The 13390-nt window shown below is 40.8% G+C and overlaps 3 pseudogenes; all 3 read left to right on the plus strand.

Annotated features, from left to right (window-relative positions):
• The window catches only part of LOC142424072 (uncharacterized), a 783158-nt pseudogene that overhangs the window by 178824 nt on the left and 590944 nt on the right, over positions 1-13390 (plus strand).
• On the plus strand, positions 23-299 carry LOC142424687 (non-histone chromosomal protein HMG-14 pseudogene; annotated as a pseudogene).
• Positions 1274-5244, plus strand: LOC142424761 (small ribosomal subunit protein uS11m pseudogene; annotated as a pseudogene).

A 13390-nucleotide genomic window follows, 5' to 3' on the forward strand; every position in this document is an offset into this window, starting at 1 on the left:
AAGCGCCCTCCCCACAGCCCAGATGCCCAAGAGGAAGGTCAGCTCGGCCGAAGGGGCGGTGAAGGAGTCGTCGAAGAGGAGATCGGCCAGATTGTCAGCGAAACCTGCGCCTGCAAAAGCGGATCCCACGCCAAAAAAGGCACCAGGAAAGGATAAATCTTCGTACAAAAAAGTGCAAAGAAAGGGAAAACAGGCAGAAGTAGCTAAAGAAGATTTACCTGCTGAAAATGGGAGAAAGGAAAAACGAGGAGAGTGCAGCCTCTGATAAAGCAGGAGAAAAAGAAGCCAAGTCTGATTAATGTTCATCATGTCTTATCAGTGGGCCCTGTTATCTCCCTTCTTGTACAATCCAGAGGAATGTTTTTATCAACTATTTTGTAAATGCAAATTTTTAGTAGCTCTTGAAACATTTTAAAGAAGGTAATCCCAATTCATCCCATTTTTTAGTGTAAATGCTTTTTGTTATGATGTGAAATCATTTACTGGTTGTTTATTTTTTTAGTACAACCAGAAAATAGTGGGGTCTAAAGTGTGGGAAGAATTGTCTTGGGTGTCAACATAACATTCCATGGAATGGGGGGAAGTTTTTGTATCCCTAATACAAAGCCTACTTAATAGCAAGTTGGAGTCACTGTCATGCATTTGTATGACTTGAACATTTAAAATTTTGTTTCTACATTTGTTCTCTTAATAGAATTGTGTCTGAAAAGCATTCTGCCATCATGGCTTTCTTCAGAACTGTGCTTTCTATAACACCTTTGGTCGTGGTAGTTCAGTTTTCCTGATTACATTGTCACCTGCTGTGAAGGATTGAACATTTGAGTGTGTAGTGTGTGACATTGAATTGTGAATTAGTGGAACTTAAGATGTAGGTTTACCAGCATTTGAAGATAATGGTACTTGATAATCTCTTTTTTAAAATTTGCCTTTAAATTTAAAGCTGGAAAGTCACTGGAATGTAGAAACAAATTTTATCTACATGCCATTTTAGGATTCGGATACATGCATTAAGGATTATGTACTAATTGTTCATAATGCCTCTATACTGATCTCAAAACAACCAATAAAATGCCAGTTACCAAAAAAAAGTGTTCCTTTAAAAACAGTTCTCAGTAGACAGAGGTAATAAAGTGAGCATAAACAGAGGTAATAAAGGGAGCGTAAAGTAGACAGCAGTAATAAAGTGCGCATAAAATTGTCTTAGTGACAATTGAACCACATCAATTCCTGAAAATGAGCAATTCAGGAACACTGGCTGGGGCCAAACCAAGCCATGCAGGCTGTGCGCACAGCGGGCTCCCGGCTCCTGCGCCCAGGGGCTCGGTCCCAGACACCTTGGGCCCTGAGTGTGGCGCCGGCCTGGACTACCCACGTGGGTTCCAGGCAGCTGCAGGGCGCAGCTGCAAAGGTGGCGGCTGAGTAGAAAGCCGCGGTCTCAAGCCACTGCAGCTTCAGCATTTACCCTCCATCTCCCGGAGAGCTCGCTGAGGTGCACAGGAAAGAAATTGGAGATCCCAATCGCACACATTAAGGCCTCCTACAACAACACCCAGATTCAGGTCGTGTCTGCCACGCACCAGCCTCTGGCCTGGGCATCCTGTGGCACTGAGGGTTTCCGAAATGCCAAGAAGGCCACCCGCATCGCATCGCAGACCACAGGTATCACAGCGGCAGCTAAAGCTAAGGGGAAGGGTGTGACCCACGTCCGACCCAAGTCCCAGTCGGGGTGAAAGGCCTGGGGCCCGGGCGCCTGGCTGCTATCAAAGGGCTGACCATGGGCAGCCTGGAGGTGATCTCCATCACAGACAATACCCCCATCCCACACAAGGGCTGCCCCCCCCCCAAAGGCACGAAGGCTGTGAGGACAGGAAGCCAGAGCCTGACCAGAAGTCGTGTCCAGCAGGGCCTCGCCAGAAAGCACCATGCTGCTCTCCAGAGGGCGTCTGTGGGAACCAAGGGGACAGGACTGGCTTCATGTGTCAGCCTTTGCCTCTCCTTTGACACAGAAGCAAGGCCAGGCCAGGCCAGGCCAGGCTTGCGCAGGAGGGGACAGCTGGGACCCAAGCGCCAACCAGTAGATATTGTCTCTGCTCCTAAAAGAAATAGAAGTATGTCCCTGCCATGTGGCATGAAAGAAAGAAAGAACAAAAGAAAGAAAGAAAGTTAGCAATTCAGAGAGAAAGAACATCTCATTAAATTAGCTGAAGAGGTTTCTGTTCTATTTCATTGTTTCACCTAAAATCACATGGGCTGTCAGTGTTTTTTCTTAATCGGAATTCATCTAATATCCCATTCAATACCTTATATACAATGGTCTTTACTTGATGGTCAATAACCCACAAGATTTTTACCTTCCCAAACTCTACTGCAGCCAGTATTGTTCATCATTGCTATTGAAACTGCCAGTGAACAAAAGCAGAAGTTGGGCTCACCATGAAAAGTAGCCAGGGATCATCAGGCAACCACGGAAATAATTACTTAAAAGACTTTTTGAAAAAAAAAAAAAAGACTTTTTGACACAGGACAATTTCTACTGGACACTGAACTAGAATGAGTTTCTCTGCCATGGAAATGTGTTCCTTATCAACTCTAGAAGAAATCATATTGAAATTTAAAAACCAGCAACAGCAGTTTCTTCGCTCTTTTCTCTTGTCCGTAGTCTTAGTCTGCTTCTTTACGTATGTCTATTTGGCTAAGGGATTTACTACGCTGCTCTCAGTTTCAATCCAGCATAATGGATTAATAAAGTCAATGATTCTTAGTAGGTTGGGTACCCACAAGAAAAATCCTTTACTGATTTCTTTTGCCTTTTTTTGTTTGAAATGAACTTTTTTCTGTAGTTAAAGATCCTAATCCAGTTCTGTTTTACTTTTCCTGCTTTTTGTTGTTTTATTTTTTTGTTAGTCACTCAGACCAATGTTTAGATTTAGGAATAAGAAATCTTGAGGGATTTATTTAAAAAGATGTACACTGCACTTATTTACACAGCCCATCTTTCAAGAAATGGAAACCAAAAGCAGTGTCATTTTAAACACGCCGTGCAAGTGGTTCTCTTTCTTTTCTCTGCCCCATCCTCCTGAATAGCCTATCGCTCTCCTGTCCCTGTTCCCTCCTGTCCTTTGCCTCCTCACAGTCATCAGTCTTGTCTTTTCAAGTATAATCCAAGTTTCTTTATCTTTGGTTTTCATTATAATGCTAGTTATTAAATATTTGTAAGTTTGACTGACTTTGTGAAGCATAATAGGTTTTTCCATGCCTCGTGGTGTTTAAGACATTTTTTCAAGTAAGAATATATTTTCTTACAGATAATACGACTATTGATTCAACACTTTTCAAATTTACAAGATAAAACAAGGCTTAGAATTGGATCATTTGGCCCTTTGCCTCTTCTTATCACCTCCCAGTTCAGATTGCTTGCATCTTTTAATGGCCAGCATGCTCTTGGACCTCCAGGAAGGCTCCACACATTCAACCTCAGCACGATCATCTTTGTGGTTTTAGCCTTCTTCTATTGCATGGAAGTACCGGGTTTGTCTATTCCTTTATAATTGGTGTCTATGGTTGTTTCCTTGTTTCTGATATTTTGGAAAATACAGCAATAAACACAGGTGTGCATATGTCTGTTCCTGTTGTATTCTTTATTTCTTTAGGATTTATATAAAAATGAAGAGACTACTAGATTATAAGATATTCGTGTTTGCATTTGTCTAAGGAAGTGTTATACTGACTTCTATAGAGATTTTAAAATTGTACAGTCCACCAGCAATGTCTGAGCATTCCTATTTCTATTCTACTTTAACATTTATTATTTTGTCTTATTGAATTTTGATTAAAATGTATCAGGTGGTATTTCACTGTTGTTTTATTTTTCTCTTCTCCCTAGTGAATGTTAACATTTCTTCATATGATTGATGGACACCTGGATGCTGTCGTTAATGAATTGTTTATTTTGTCCAGTGCCTATTTTTTATTGCGTTATTTGTATTTTTCTTGTTAAATATTGTAGTTGCTTAAAGATTTTGTTGATTTGCCCTCAATCTGATGTCTTATTACTGAATGGTTTTCTCAATCTGTGCGTTCTTTGTAAATTCTTTGATGAAGTCTTTCGATGTGCATACATTTATTTTGAGTAGGTCTCAGTTCTTTACATTTCTTCCATACTATGGATATTTCATTATGTTCACAGTGTCTTTGTGTCTTGTGTTAGTGCCCTTTAGTGTGTCCCTAATTTTTCATTGTTACTCTTTAGGTTCTAGGGTTTCTGTTTAGGTCTCTGATTTATGGTGAGTTCATTTTTGTACATGGTGTGCATTATCTTCCTCTTCATTAAAAAAAATCATTTTGCAGGTGTGTGATAGTTAGCCTGAGTGGAACCATCTTGTGGCAGTCTCCATTTTGTGTCAAGCTATGGAAATTCCCGAGGTTAAGGTCAAGCAAACATTTGCCAGAAAATAGCAGCTGCAGTATAAGGCCACACCATCTATCTTGAAGGAAAAAAAAGTTTTAAAATGTCAAGGCTAACTGCAAAGTCTACTTCTGTTCTTGCTTGCTTCCTCACACAGCTGAAAAGCCCCCATTGTTTACCCCACCCTATAAAAACGCAAGTCTGTGAGCGATCAAGACCAGCCATTCTCCCTCTCTTTGGGGGGGAGGGGGAGGGTGGTCACTGTGCAGGTTCTTTTTTCTGTTGTGGGGTCCTGGTTTACAACTGCCAGCACCAGCACCATGAAAACCAAAGTCTAGGGCAGGCTTAAGCTCTAATTTCAGATTTCTGGACACTGAGGTAATTCAGTCAGAGAAGGCATCATCTGTCCCAGACTGACCAGTAGGGTGCAGTGCCCACCACCCCCATTAGCCAGTCAAGGAGATACACACAAAACTGCTTGCCAACCACCACTGGACAGTGCTGGCGCCAGAAGTTTTCTCCAATAAATTTAAAGAACAGCAACTCTGGACTGCTCCTTGCCCCTGGCCCTATAAAAGCCTGGAGAACAAAAAGTTCGGGACTGATTCCCTTTTGGACGCTGGGTCCCCGCTGTGCTGGGCAGTGGAGGGAGGGAAGCCCTAGCTCAAGCTAGTGAATAAACTCCTTTTGCCACTTTTGCATCTCAACTGGTCATCATTCTTCTGTGTGCCCAAGGTGAGCTCACGTTCCCTTCCCAAAATCCAACACTGTCCCCCTTTAATAAACTGTTTTGCTTCTTCTCAGAGACAGTTGTTCTTGTCCGGTTCATGTACAAGTGAAGATCCAACATAACTTGGATCTCTGAGAGAAAAGGCTATCTCTGCCCCCACTTACTCTGTCTTAAACCTTTATCAAAGATTAGGTGTCTATAGGTATTTGATTGTATTTCTGAGTTTCAGTTCTAATCCATTGGTCTTCATATGAATATTTGTACCAGTACCAGACTCTTTTGTTTACCATGGCTATATAATATGTTTAATGTCTGGGTGTTAAAGACCTCCTACTTTGTTTTAACTTATTAACAGTGTTTAATTTATACCGTGTTTGTTTTCTTTCCATATAAGCCCTTATTGATTTAAGAGGCTTACATTTATTCCCTTAGGCGAGTATGGCAAAAAAAATTGCATTGCACATTTGGTGGGACTGCTAAGTGGAATGATGTCTGGAGGGTTGTGACAGAAATGCAGATGGCAGTCACAACGAACAGTGTTTTGCCTGACTAGTTAATCTAAGAATCCAACAGGGATTGCTTTAAGGGTTATATCTTAGTCCAGGTAGACTAGAGAAACAAATTCATAGACACACATACCTGTATAAGAAAGAGCTTTATATACAAAAGCAATTGAATATTGAGAAAACATACCAGCCCAGTCAAGATCAAGTCTGTAAGTCAGATTTGAGCCCCTATGTCTGATACCAATCTGTAAAGTCCTCTTCAGATTCATCCACCAAATGCAATGACACCGAATACAGAAAGATCACAGGCCAGTTGTTGGAAAGTCTTGTCGATCTAGTCACTAGATTCTAGTGGCAATGGAAGCATCTCGGCACTGGCAGGGGTCTCCATATGGCTCCTTCAGCTCAAGGACTCTAGCGTAGTTCCATTTGTCTTGTCTGCAGGAATGTCTGGCAGGGAGTGAGTGTGTGTCCCACCTCCAGTGAGCTATTTATCTCCTTAGTGCCTCTAAATGAGGTCATCTAGCTGTTATCTGATTGACAGGCTACACTCCACCCCTTCATTTTTAAGTCTCAAATTGACAACAGATTTTGTAACTACCATAGGCTATTTCCAAGAGACAACTCCAGTAGAACTCTGAGATTGAAGGGCATCTATGCCTGAGACCTATGTTACTTCAGACCTCAGGAATAAAGCATTATCACTTTAAAAATAAAGAAACTGGATTTTGAGAAGAAGTCTTTCTTCTAACCACAATCCCATGTAAATAATGCTTATACAGGATCAGAATCTGAGGTGGGTTTTCTGTTTGTTTGTTTTATTTTTTAATAGCTATTGTTCTTGAACTTAAGATCCACACACATCATTTTCAATACATATGAATTTCTTTTATGTCTCTATTGTTCAACCTAGCAAGGACTAAACAATATATGGCTGCACCTTAAAAGTTAAAAATTAATTTTATAGCAATAAAGAATCTATGTCCTCTTCAGTTTTTCCTTTCCTTTATTTTTTGAGATTCAGAGCAATGTTGCTATCCAATGGGTAAATAATGTAAAGGGTTTTTCACGGTGTCACATTTCTCTCTATTTAAAAAAAATTATCTTTATTTTTATTGGTATTTACTCATTTTTATATATTTTAAATACTTCTTTATGATTTTTTGTATGTAGATCACAATAGTTCAAATAAAAACATATTCTGTGTAGTTGCACTAACCATCTTATTAAGCCAAATCAGTAAAAGTTATCCAGTGCTCTCCTCCCTCCCCCACTTTATGTGGTCCTTTTGTGTGTGTGTGTTTGTGTGTGTGTGTGCGTGTGTGTCTTCCAAAATTTTCTCTCCCTTTCTTCTTACTGTCCCTACCACATTCCAGCACCCTTGTAGTCCTTGAAATCCTATCTTTTCCTATGAAAACTGCATTTTCTTCATTTCTTATAATAACTATTTCATAAAATAGTTATCTTTGTGAGATTGATTAACATTCTTAATCATAATATTCTCTTGCTACGTCCATGTCTTAAAATTACTAACAGATTCGTGATGTTTTAAGTGATATTCCATAACATTCCATTGTATACATACAGAAGTTTGTTTTTCCATGCCTCTAGGGTCAGTTTTTGACTGTCCCCATTGTTTTGCTATTATAGAAATGTCCACAATAAACAAAATTTTGCATGTGTCTTTTGATTTTTTGTTCTTTAGTTTTTTTTGTTTTATTTCAAACAAAATATTCTCCATAACTTTCTTTGGCTTTAAAAAGAACTGTGAATTTCTGGTTGCAAGGAAACCATGGGAAGTGCCAAAGTGATTGAAGAGTCAACTTTTCATGTTGTGGAGACCCCATTTCACAAACATCACATGAGGTCTCGAAGGCAAGGCTGTGTGACACTTGTCTACACCATAGGTGAGCGATGCAGTCTCTTGAATGCTCATTGTAGTCTTATCGTCTTGTAACTCTGGTCCTTCTTTTTTATTTCTGTCTGTCTGGGTCAGCCTATTGATATGTTTTTCTCATGGTCCCAATTGTCAGACTTGAGATGAAAGTATATTTAATGAATTAAGTGACCAACAAAACTCCCTTCACTGATCCCTCTGAGTACAACTGTGGTAGTAGAATACATTCAAAATATACGTCACCAGACTTTGTGAAGGCAGGCTGTCTTGGATGTTGCTTGAAAGTCTCAGCCTTGACTTTGTAGACCATCACTTTGTAGACCACAACCAGTAATGTAGTAGGGACAGAAAATGGATTGAGAACAGCGGCAAGTGAACCCATCATTGAACAAATGAAAATTAGGAAATCAAGGAAAAGGAGCACACCATTAAGAATTAGTTTTCCAGTGATGTGCAGTTACATAATCTGTCAACTTCCAAAAGGGTAGAGTCTCCTCATTCAATTAGGTTGTAGCTTAATGACCTCTTTTGGAGGTGCAAAGGAGATAAATAGCTCCACGGAGGCAAGATAAATTGACTCCCTTTAAGACATTCCTGATGACAAGCCACTAGCAGCTACACTGATGCAGCCAGAGCCCTGGAACAGAATGTGCCACCTGGAAAGTCAATTAGCAGTCCCTTTCAATCAACTGGTTGGAAATGCTCAGATGTGCCCATTTGCATCGACACCTGCAGGTCAATTTTACTTTAAGACACTGACATTTGAGGTGTGTCTGGCATGTGCAGGTGTGTGTGCGCCTGTTGGTGTGTGTGTGTGTGTGTGTGTGTGTGTGCATGCGTGTACCCCAAATTATGTGGCAAAAAGCAGGTAAGTATCTATACCTATATTTCTCCAGGGTTTACCAGACCATCAACCCTGAAGGATTAGACTCCATTGTTTATCTCTAGGGGGATGCTGAGGCATGCCTGCCTATCTTAATGGCCTTGTTTACCATCTTCCTGAATTAGAAGACTAGCTCCACTAATTAAGCTTAAAATCAATTTGTACTGCAAGTAGGGGACTGCTACATTTTTAAATTCCAAAAACTAAATCTGATATGGTTATACTTCTCATATTTTAACTAACAGCAGGCTAATCCTTTCACTCTCCCCCCACCCTCATCAGTTTTCCCTTAACCATTTCAAGCCCATTAAGGTACTATCTTCTTGCAGTCCATGGGACTTTCAGCATTCTTTGCCAATACCATAAGTTAAATGAATTGATTCTTCTTTGGTCTTCCTTACTCAATATCCAACTTGCACATGCATATGATGGGGCTGAAAAAAGGTGCACCTCTGTCCTCAAAGTGACCTCTTTCCTCTTCAGTACTTTAAAGAGGTCTTGTACAGCAGATATGCCCAGTGCAAACATGTGTCCAAATAAGATGAAATCCTTGACAACTTCAATATTTCCCCTATTTATGATATTATCTCTTGGTCCAGTAATCAGAGTTTTGTTTTCTTTACATGGTGATGGAATCCATGCTGAATATTTCCATCCTTTCCAGCATGCAAATTGTGTCATGTATAGATTGACAGATGTTAAAAAGCCTTCCTCCTAGAAAATGAAAAGGAAAAAGCCAAGTTCTTCTTCAGAAACTCCAGCTTCTTGGATGATTTGCTCAGCATATAGATTGAATAAGTATGATGAAAGGATACAATTCTGATGTACACCATTTCTAGTTCTGAACCACAAAATATTCTCTTCTTTTTAAATGAGAGCCTCTTGGTCCATGTACAAATTCTACATGAGCACAACTACATGTTCTGAAATTTAAATTCATCTCAATGCTATGTTCCTGTGTTAGGCCAGGTTGTCTAGAGAAACAAATCCAGGGACACTCATATGTGTATAAGGAAGAGTTTTATATCAAGAAGTACCATTACACCAAGAAGGCATCACACCCCAGTCTAACTCAAGGTCACAAGTCTGATGCAGGGCAGGGTCCTCTGTACACTCACAGAGCTGCAGGTTGATGCTGTATAAAGGTGAAGCGGGATACGGAAGCTAACAGGCCAGTGGATGCAGAATCACATGGATCCAAGGTCAGTCGTAGTGTGGGAGGGCACCAATAGCTCTCAGGCTCAGGCAGCCCACATGGGAACGGCCCTGAAGAAAGACAGAGTTCTATCAAGCAGAAATATGGAGTGGCAGATAGAAGGAAATACCAATATTCTCCAATTATTAGAAGGCCACACCCCCAAGGAGGCATCATGAAGCTGTGACCTGATTGGCAGGTTGGATTTCCCCACTACATGGTCATACATCTTCAAGTTACCATAAATCCACCTGCCACAGGTCCACACAGTTAAATGTTTTTGCATAGTCAATGAACACAAGTAAACACATTTCTGGTAGCTTTCAGGCAAGACCCACCTGATGTCAGCAATGACATCTCATGTCACATTCTCTTCTGAATCCAGATTGCACTTCTGGAGTCTTCCTGTTGAAGTACTGCTACAAGCATTATTGAATCATCTTCTGAAAAAATTTATGTGCATGTGGTTTTAATTCTATTGGTTGATAATTTCTACAGTTTTATTACCAGGCAGCTATGTTTTGAATTTCTTACATAGAGAATTGAGTGATTCCTGTGCTTCATCAGCTGGTTGATACATTTCAGCTGGTATTCTGTCAACTCCTGGAGCCTTGTTTTTTGTTAATACCTTCAGTACCTTTGGAACTTCTTCCTTCACTACCACCAGTTTTAGATCATATGCTACCTCTTGCTTTGTGTATCCCTCCCATCCTCTTTTGATACTTCTTGCATCATTTGAATTATGGTTTGGCGAAGTGTAGGGAGCTGCGTGTCTCCCCACCCTGGATTTTAGCCATGAATCTACTCTCGCCATACAAACTGCCCAGAGGTTTTTCGGCCCTTTGTTCCTTTCCCACCAGAGGGTGGCTGCCCTGACCCTTGCTAGGATTGGTGATCTTTCACTAGCAGCTGCTATACTCATTGGTCAATACATGTCTGCTGGCATCTCCCCCCAGGCTCACCAGGAATGCTTCATTAGCATACTTACCTGTTTGATCAGTTGCCCGCCATTCCTTCCTTGTTTGAAGATGCATGACTATTGGCTACCTCAGATGTACCCTATTTTACATGTGATGTAATGGTGCCAGCCCTCGCTGGCTATTTAAACCTCTGCTCTCAACTCAATAAATGAGGCTTGATCAGATTCCTGTCTTGCCTTCATTTCTCACGCCCTTGCCCATCTTCATTCCCAGTCCCTCTTTCAGGTCCACATTCTTGATGTCCTGCGGGACAGGACAGCGAAGAATATTGAAAGAACCATGGACTTCAAGAAGAACTCACAAATCTGTCTCAGAAGAAGTACATCCAGAATGCTCCTGAGAAGTGAGCACGGTGAGATGTTGTCTCATGTACCTTGAATATGTTTTCAGGAGAAACCAGTCCCTGGAAAAGGATATCATGCTTGGGAAAGTAGAAGGGCAGTGAAAAATAGGAAGACCCTTGTGAGAGATCGAATCATTGACTGCAGCAATGAGCACAAGCAGAAAAACTACTGTGAGATGGAGCAGGAATTGGCAGTTTTTCATTCTGTTGTACCTGGCTTCTCTGTGAGCTGGAACCTAATTGAGGGCAACTATCCACAACAACAACACACTATTATTCATCCCCCTCTCTTCAAGGCTTTCCTGTTTCTATTCCTCCACATTTTCCTAAATATGTTCTTGAGTGTGTCCTGTCCTTTTGATCTTACTTATATAGTTATTTAGTCTATCAACAGGGTGAGTTCCATTCTGTACTGTGGGAAACTAAGACTGAGAGAAGTAGGACTATATTCCCTAACTTATAACAGAGGGAATCTAGAAAGCTAGTATTCCACAATAGGAAAGCCACCACTTTGGTATGTTAGAGATAAAGTCCAAGTTCATTATCCTGCTTTAAATATCATTCCCACAGATTCTCCCCTAATAGCTATGCTGTCTTAAAGTGAGCACATGGTTGATTCTATCTCTCTATAGAAGCAAACATTCTCCTTGTCTCCTCCCGCCACAGCACCCATCCCCCCCCCATGCCTTCTTCCAATGCAGGTATTAGGTTTATTCACCTGTGAACACAGAGGCCTTACTGTGGTTATCACCCACCTTGCAATGTATGTAACTACTGAATATGCACATCTTATGGCTACCTAGAAATATCCCATGACAGTAAAGATTGACTCTCTCCTCCTCCCTCTCTCTGCACAGACCTGGCTGCTGAGATCATGGCCATCCCAGAGGTGAGCATGCTACTATAAAATGTGTCTGACTCCTTTATTTTATTTTCTCCTATGTTCTATGACTTTAGTATGATCTTTATATATTATAGCCGTACAATTTCACCTATGAACCCCGTGGTTGTTACACACTTGTTTACGCTACGACTGGACTTGAAAGGTGACCATTGTCTTGAAGGTCTCTTAGGTGATTGAGTTTTGGTCCACATTTTCCTCCCACTCTGTCTAGGATCTTCTAATGGGATTCCCTTTGGAGCACTTGGTAGTGGTAACTTGGCATATCTGATTCTGATCAATCACTAACATTAAGTTAGCAATTCAATGGAAAGTAGGCTGCATAACTGAGGGATCCTTTTGGACTCTACTTGTGTGCTATTGCTGGTAGAGCTACAATGATAGATAAGGGGCCCTGTTTGTGTAGTGGTTATGAGTTGGGCTGCTAACTGTAAGACTAGCACTTTGAATCCACCATTCACGCCACAGAGAAAGATGGAGCTTTTTACTTCAGCAAAAATTTAGTCTTGGAAACTCACAGGGGAGATTCTAACCTGTCCTATAGAGTCACTATGAGCCCATATTAACTCCATGGCCGTGACTTGTTTATTTTTGTGGGTTTTTTGTTTTGTTTTGTTTTGTTTGGACAATTCATGATTTAACCATGGGGACAGAAAATGTCACATGAAAGCAGGTGTAGTAGTTACATAATTTCATATTCACTTAATAAATAAGTCTAGGCATGGAGTTTAGCCTGTCAATCAGGTCACAGCTCCATGATGTCTCCTGGTGGGTTTGACCTTCTCATGAGAAATCTGGGAACTTCCATTCTTTCTTCCTGGAGGTGGGCCACCCTCTCTCTCTGCTTCCCCTTCCCACTATTCGGAGAGCTAGAGGAGCCATGTGGAAACCTGCGCCAACACTAAGAAATTCTACTGCCATTGGATACACAAGAATTTTCAGCCACCGACCTGTGATCTTTCTGCATTCAGCATCATTGCATGTGCTGCATGAGTCTTAAGAGGAATGTATGGCCTAGTATTGGACTTATGAGCTAATATCAGACTTATGGACTTGATCTGGACTGGGCTGGGGCTGTTTCCTTGATAGCCAATTACTCATTGGTAGAAGATTGAAGCTCTATGCTCCACATTATGAGTGTCCCTGGATTTGTTTCTCTAGCCTACCCAGTCAAACAGGGCAGGGATTTCAAGAGAAGTCCCCTTTTAGTTACAAAATCTAGCCTCTGTTTCCCAAGATTTAAGGAAGGATAAGGTGGCTCCATCAGAACTGGGAACATAAATCAGTTTAATTCAGTAAATATTTTATGATAAGTGACTTCTTTTTCAATTCCCGATAAAGTTAGGCAACAGAATTTTCTGTACAGTCTGTGTAATGATTGGACCAAATTGGGAAATGTAACAAAGTGTTGCAATTCTCATCTCTACCTTTTCAGCCAACAACTTTGGAATCTGACTAGAACTTCCATAAAGTAATTCTCTAGTATAACAGGCATAAAAGAAGCATAATCCTTATGGATGCAAATTAATAGGGAAATGCTTCACTTTGTT

Source organism: Tenrec ecaudatus, chromosome 13 (genome assembly GCF_050624435.1).
Source record: "Tenrec ecaudatus isolate mTenEca1 chromosome 13, mTenEca1.hap1, whole genome shotgun sequence".
Classification (NCBI taxonomy): Eukaryota; Metazoa; Chordata; class Mammalia; order Afrosoricida; family Tenrecidae; genus Tenrec; species Tenrec ecaudatus.